The sequence below is a fragment of the Palaemon carinicauda genome, chromosome 23, assembly GCF_036898095.1.
Source record: "Palaemon carinicauda isolate YSFRI2023 chromosome 23, ASM3689809v2, whole genome shotgun sequence".
Classification (NCBI taxonomy): domain Eukaryota; kingdom Metazoa; phylum Arthropoda; class Malacostraca; order Decapoda; family Palaemonidae; genus Palaemon; species Palaemon carinicauda.
Genome location: NC_090747.1, coordinates 18001692 through 18009014, shown reverse-complemented (window position 1 = coordinate 18009014; position 7323 = coordinate 18001692). Strand labels below are relative to the sequence as shown.

Below are 7323 nucleotides of genomic sequence, written 5' to 3'. Positions count from 1 at the left end.
CCAACTTAAAACTATCAAACAACCACCTACTCCCTTTGAGTCAAAATACAAGGTTAATACAAACAAATATGAAAAGTTACGAATTATATTCGTAATTTTCTGGACATTGCAGGCCAGGGATACAATTTTATATGTAAATTGTATAAAAATTCAATCAAACTTAATCTAAATATTCAAATATTCTCGTGTTCGCTGCTCACTTAATATCGCAGCCTTCCTGCGAACACGAAGATTATTAGTGTCATTATTTTGTTCAACATCAGGGGTAGGGATACAGTCATCTTCACCCAAATCCTTCACCTCTAGATAAGGAATTAAAGTCGAGATGTGACGTTTTATAATTTCCTTGGTCTTACCCTTTAAAAGGGTCACTCCAGTTACCTCACCATTGCTATTGACTTCTAGTTTCTGGACAATAGCCATAGAATAGCTGCTAGGTTTAGTGTTAAGTTCCTTTAAAAGGACTATGTCCCCTACCTTAATATTATGTTGCTGGGCTGGACGGTACCTATCCTTCTTATCAACTGCTTGTGATAGAAGTGTTCCTAGAAACTCCGAATGATAATTCTCAATCAAATTTTGACTAACTTTACGAAGTTTCTCAAACTCATCATTGATACGACTAGTTGAACTAACTGGTGCTTGCCAGTCTGGATCATGGGGCATTCCTTGCAGTGAAGGAATTAGGTTTAAAGAAAGAGTATCGTATCCTCTTATCAATTTCTCTGGGGTTATAGGTTCGGGTACATCATTAACATTAGCTTCCCTCAATCCATTTTTGAATGCAATAGGGCGCTTATTAACCAGATGTTTAGTGTGTTCTACAACAAATTCAAACTCTGCAAAAGATAAAACCCAATTCTTAATAGAACCAAAGAGCAGTCTTTTTACCATTTTCACACACGTCTCAACCAAGGAACCGAGTTTACTACAACCCTTAAAGTATTGTTGAAAGGTTAAGGGTTTCACATTGTTCTCCTCAAAGTAAAGCCGAGTCTCATAATCACTGATAAAATCATGAATTATGTTGGCGCCTGCAACAAGCTGAGAGCCTAGGTCACTGACAACAAGCTGTGGTACTTCATAATTAAAACAATGAAGTTGAAAAGATCTTAAAAACTCTTTGACCGAGAGGTCATTACATATCCTGAGATCAATTCCTCGACTCCAAGTACATGCAAAAATAAGTAATCAAACCTTTTGAGATTCAGAGTCCTTTTTAACTGTAAAAGGACCAAGGTAGTCAATAAAAACATTATTGAAGGGAATAGATGGTGGGTCAGATCTGAACTCTCTATAAACATTTTGATTCAACTGGAAAGTTCTGTTGTTGAATCTCCTACAATGAACACAAGTTTTAAGAATTTTCTTAATGGTAGAAAAGTGTTTAGGAACATAAAACGTACGTCTAATGGCAGACAATACAGCATAACATCCAGAGTGGGATAATTTCGAATGAGCATCAAGAACAATTAGTCTAGTTAAAGCACTATCCCTCGGCAACAATATAGGAAATTCATTTTGACCATCCCATGTCTTAAACTTACTTTTCACCCTAATAACGTTATTATTGTCAAGAAAAACATTCAGTTGAGTAACTATCTTAGGTAGGTCTTTAAGTCTAACCTTTTGATCCTGAAAATACGAAAAAACTTCAGGGAAAAACAATTTTTGCTCTGTAGATATAATCTGGGTAAGGGCCTGAGCAAACAGGTTACTATTAGGTGATTTAGTACTGACTTCTATCCCTATCTTCTGCTTCCATTTCATAACACACCGCAAGACACTACGGTGAATCAAAACCAATCTCCTGAAATCAGAAATATCATTAGGGTCTATTAAATGAGCATTTCCGGAACTATTTGGCGAATGTTCAGAATTAATTCCCACATATACATTATGATCGATGACAGGAGCCATTTTGTCAACAGTCAGTGGATTAGGAATGACAACAGATAATTCATCTTCAGTCTTAATAAAGTTTGAATCTGGTCCAATAAGAAAATTTGTTTTCATAAGAGACCTATAAGAAAAGGGGCGAGTAGTGCTGTCTGCTGGGTTTTCTTTTCCTGAAACGAAACAAAACTTAACAGGGTACTTTTCACATAGCCTCTGGATTGAATTAAGCCTGTTAGTGGTAAATACACCAAGTCTCTGCATTTTTTCCATCTTGGACACACAAGAATTGAGCCAATGAAGTGAGCATATTGAATCAGTATACAACAGTAATTCAGATATGTTAATTGGCTTCATACACACATCACCTGTAAGGTCTCTGTGTAACTCCATTAAGCTTTCAACACCAAACAAAACTGCATTAAGTTCCAATGACGGAATCGACTTATTCTTCAAATGTGTATTAACCATACGGTTTTTAGCTTGTAGGAAACAACACTGATTTGTCTCAACATGACATATAAAAACTACAACACCATAAAGAGAACGACTGGCATCTGTAAATGCTATTAGTTTGTATTCACCGTCCCTAGGACCAACAAACCTTGGCACTCTTATTATGGGGGAGGAATTTGCCTGCCTACACAAGTTTTTCCATTCACGAACCAAGTCATTATTAAGAGGTTTGTCCCAATCAAGATCTTTACAACATTGGAGCCTATGCATGAATAACCTACTCCTGTTCATGAGTGGCAAATTAAACCCAAAAATATCGAACTGTGCAGCTATGGTGGTCAAAACCTCACGTTTAGTACTGGCATCAGCATTAAGATTGATAGGCTTGGTGAAAATTTCATCACTTATCCTATTCCATGTTAAACCAAACAATTTATTCTCTATAGGTGTCTCAAATTTCATATCTTTATCAATTCTACTCTGCAAGGAAATATAATTAGTTATTAACTGCTGCACTGAAAATTTAAAGGACTCGAACACCTTGGGTAAAACCGAATAAGCCCACTGAAGGGTATCAAGATTGTCACAAGAATAGGCTCCGTTGTCCATGTATGTTAATGAATAGATCAACTTCTTACATTCTTTTAATTTGTCATCATCTTTATCAGAGTTAATAATCAATATATAAAAAAGTGATATCATAAGGAGAAAAGGACTGCAACGTAAACCAAAACTTAGTCTGACATTGCGAAATGCAACCAGGGTATAATCATCTTTCCTAATATTACGAAACCAGTAAAATAGAAGTTTTGCCTGATCGTTCTCGCTCAAAGTCAACATATTGAATGCCTTTTTCAAATCAAATGTCAATAATTTCTCGTCGAACCGAAGATGAATGAAAGCTGACAACATTTTCTGGTTCAGATTAGGGCCTGGGAACACACACTGGTTATGGGACAAATTCAGACCTTTATTACGTTCATTTTCACTCAAATTCGAGAGATAAACTATCCTACATTTCGTTGTCTCACGTTGAGGCTTGAAAACAGCCATGTGGGGAATGAAAGAATAATTTGGGTGTTCTAATTTAAATTGTTCAAGATTATCTACAGGTTCAATAATACCCTCGGCTAACTGATCTCTGAAAGTCTGATCCATCAATAGCAAATTACCTTTATCTTTCTTGTGCTTCTTTAATGTAGACTTTAAAATTAATTTAGCTAACCTTTCATTCTTAGAGAGTAAATGAGATAGTTTACCATTCCACAACAAAGGAACCCTAATCCTGCCCTGTTTCCCTGAAAAGATTTTTTAGCGTGAAATCAATTAACTTCCTATTCAGATCAGTTGTCTGCTCATCACATTCAGGCTGATCATAATTAAGATAATTACGGCATTCTGCCTCAAGTATATGGTTAGTGGCCTCTCTTAACTTTTCCTCTATGACCTTGCCTTTAGTGTTCAATACATTAAAGTTACAACTAGTAGCAATATTACCAAAATCAAGGTCTTTAATTTCCTCACTAAATGAGGGACTAAAATAATCACAACCCAATAAAAAAGAATGTGTGCATATACTTACAGAGGAGTCCACAACAGGGAAAGATAACAATGGCTCACTGGAATCAGTGTTCATGCAATAGAAATTACTGTCGCGAGTCTGCAAATAATCCACATTATTGATCAATCTGTCAAGATTTCCTGTTAGCATAATGCCATGTAACGTATCAATATATACAGAGGGGTCATTATTGCCAAATACAACGTCTTTTCCCAACAAACAATGAGAAGAATCTGAACCTAACAAGACATCAATGTCGCTAATTTCACTAGATTTTGGGTCTAGGAAGGAATCAGCAAAGGAATAACCTCCATCTTTAAAGGCTTTAATAACCTTCCCTAAACCAGGTAAGGACAACTTTATATTTATCGAGGGCACAACCATAGCAAAAATCTCAACTACACCAGTGGTTAAAGTAATAGGCAACTGTACTATTCTAGTTTTATAGACCTTGGGACCATTAAAACCATTAACTGTCGAGTCAACATCATTGCATATAACTTTAAATTTACCAAAATTGGCTAGTCTCTCCGATACAAAAGTTCTTTGTGAACCGGTATCCTTGAGCCCTCTGAATAATCTCCCTTGACCTGAAACTTGGAAAGTAAAAGTTGGAAGTGCAGACCTACTACTACAATTAGGCAGTATGGCTACTCCACTATTCGTCGCTGTTTTAACTGTAGCAGAACTAGACGGCTCATTTTTACTTTGGGTGGAGCTTGTCTTTATGCATAAAAAGGAGAAATGCCAACCGCCACAATGATAACACTTTTTGCGAAACCTGAAAGAACATTTAGTAGTCGGGTGCATAAAACTTCCACATTTTACACAGCCCTTACGCTCTGACAATTTCGATACTTTCTCCTGTGCAGTAGGGAAATTTGGACATTTGGAAATAAAGTGATTAATATCCTTTGAATCTACCTTTTGGCACAAGTTGCAACTTTTTGATGCATTGTTAATATTAGAGTCGACTTTGATAGCCAAACTCGTCGAAGTATCCTGATTCTTCCCTTGAAAATTTCCAGAAATAGCGGGACCTTTAAACTTTGAAATTTTCCTAGCATTCTCATACCTTTCAGTGGCAGTAAAGAAATTATCCTTAATATCCTTACAGCTAGAACGAGTTTGATTGGTAATCTGAACCAACTCTTTCTTAAATTGTTCATTAAGGCCTGACCATGCAAAATACTGTATAAAATCATCTGCCGTTATTTCTAGTGTACTAACAGACTGCAATATAGTCCTGAATTTTGAAATATATGAATATGGATCATCTGAAAGCCCTAACTTAAGTTCTGTCAACTGCCTGATCGTGTTTACCTTACGAGTGCTTTCCGAAGCAAATGCTGCCTTCAAAAGCTCTACTGCATCATTAAAGGTTTGCTTGTCCGCCTCTAAAGAATCCAACAATAATTTAGCACGACCGTCTACTTGCTGCTTGAGCAACAACAAAAGATCGCGATCTGGGTATATAAAGGAACTAGTGGTACTTAGGAATTCCTTAAGAAATGACGTGAAATCCTCGTTTTCTTTACTGGTAAACCTGGGAAAAGGAGCAGTTGGCTGCTTTAACAAAGAACGAGCATTATCAATGCTAACATTCGAATGATTAGAGAGAGAAGCAGGCAGCAAAGACAAGCAAATCTGGATTCTATCCTGGTAATCCTGACATATGTCACTCTCTGTATCTAAAGCCGCCTCTGTTACCCCGTCATCGGAAAACTTCAATTCAAAAACATTTTGGTCCAATTCCAATAAACTCTTCTGGTAGTTAAGCAGAAGACCCCTTTCGGTCGTTTGCAAGGCTGGATCTAAACCCCTATAATTATCACGTTTATCATAACAAACAGTAACTTTTTTACGAACCGTTTTGCGCCTGGAAATTACAGCTTTTAAATCTGACATTTTAATCTAGCAGAATAAAATTACCTAAACAAAAGCAAAAGATAGATCATGTAAATCTATATAAAAATAATTGAACGCGAATTAGTAACTTTAAATGGAGCTAAACAAACAAACTGCTACATTCAATAAACACTGAATTAAACACGTGCTAAATATAAGTACGCCAAAAATACTTTATACATGAAAACAAAAAGTACTAAATTATTATAGACACGTAAGAAATAGTAGAATGTCACCGAAAACAAGCACGTTACAATATGCTAATTACCTCACCGCATAAGACACGATATTTCGCGATCTATTTATATTAGCGTTTAACAACAACTAAAGAAAAATTACTGGACCACTGGAAACCCCCGCAACGAGCTATACCTGACCGTCAACACTTGCCACCTTCTCGCTAAAAATCCTGTCACGGTCGCCATGAACTAAACATTATATATATACTTATTCACTTAAACAAATACTTAGGAAAGTAATTTAAACAGCCTTAAACACACAAATTAATATAATTATTAACACCTTACAATTAACAATAAACACGCTGAAGGTGGCAAGCCAAATAGTACATTCGTATGTTAGACCGGTTTATAATTAAATAGAATTCCTGTTGACGAAAGGACCTCATCCAAATGTAGGCGAAGCGAGAAAGTCCTATTCAGTGAATATGTTTAGCTCGTAACCACTCTGTCCTAAAAATATGAACAATATCACCATTAGTGACATGGAAACAGCAAGTCAAATTAAATTTCCCCAGAATTATTCAAAATTAAGCTGCACAACTTTTACAGGGCTTCGCACAAATAAAATTAACCAAAGCCATAAACATAATAAATGCAACCTTGGACACAAATAACCTGGAAATTTTATATGAATAAATTGACTCAAAAGGACCAAGAATAGTTATTTAATAATTAAGGATTTAGCAAGACCTTTACTTAAATATAAATGAAAGTGCTGGCAATAACAAGGAATCGAACTAAAACCCGCTTCCTTCAGTTGAACCCCATACCTGTTATTGTCCAGAGAGGCATATAAGTGGAAGTGACGACGACATTCACCACAAGAGCACGTTGCAGAAAAAGGAGCCAATTTTTCGACACATCAAGCTAGGACTCCACTTGGGCTCAATCACACATAACGATGCTGAATACATCACAGTAAACCCTTGGCCATAACTCGAGGACGAGGACTTCAGAACTGTATACGTCTCTACGTGGCACATGGCCGTGGTAAACTAATAGAAGAAGATATCCAGTGGTCCAGTGGGGTTTTTACAACATCCACATATTGTACATATTCCTCACTGTATAATTATTGATGAAGAAACACATCTGCGAAAAACACTTGAAAAACGAATATTAATAATTTCACAGAAGGGTTCGAGGAGGAGTTGCTGCCATACTGCCGACGGAGAGATGTCTCTGCTTCTGTCTTACAGTACATAACCATATCGGCTTGTATAGTTATAACAAGGTAATAAGGGAACCAATGGAAGTGGG

At 36.4% G+C, this 7323-nt stretch overlaps 1 long non-coding RNA gene across 1 annotated transcript in view; it reads right to left on the bottom strand.

The window, feature by feature from the left end:
* LOC137616910 (uncharacterized) overlaps positions 1-519 on the bottom strand; it is a 1561-nt gene extending 1042 nt beyond the window's left edge. Inside the window, exon 1 of the long non-coding RNA XR_011039517.1 lies at positions 1-519. This exon is cut by the window's left edge and continues 520 nt beyond it. This is a non-coding gene — a long non-coding RNA (uncharacterized lncRNA).
* Positions 520-7323: the final 6804 nt, after the last annotated feature.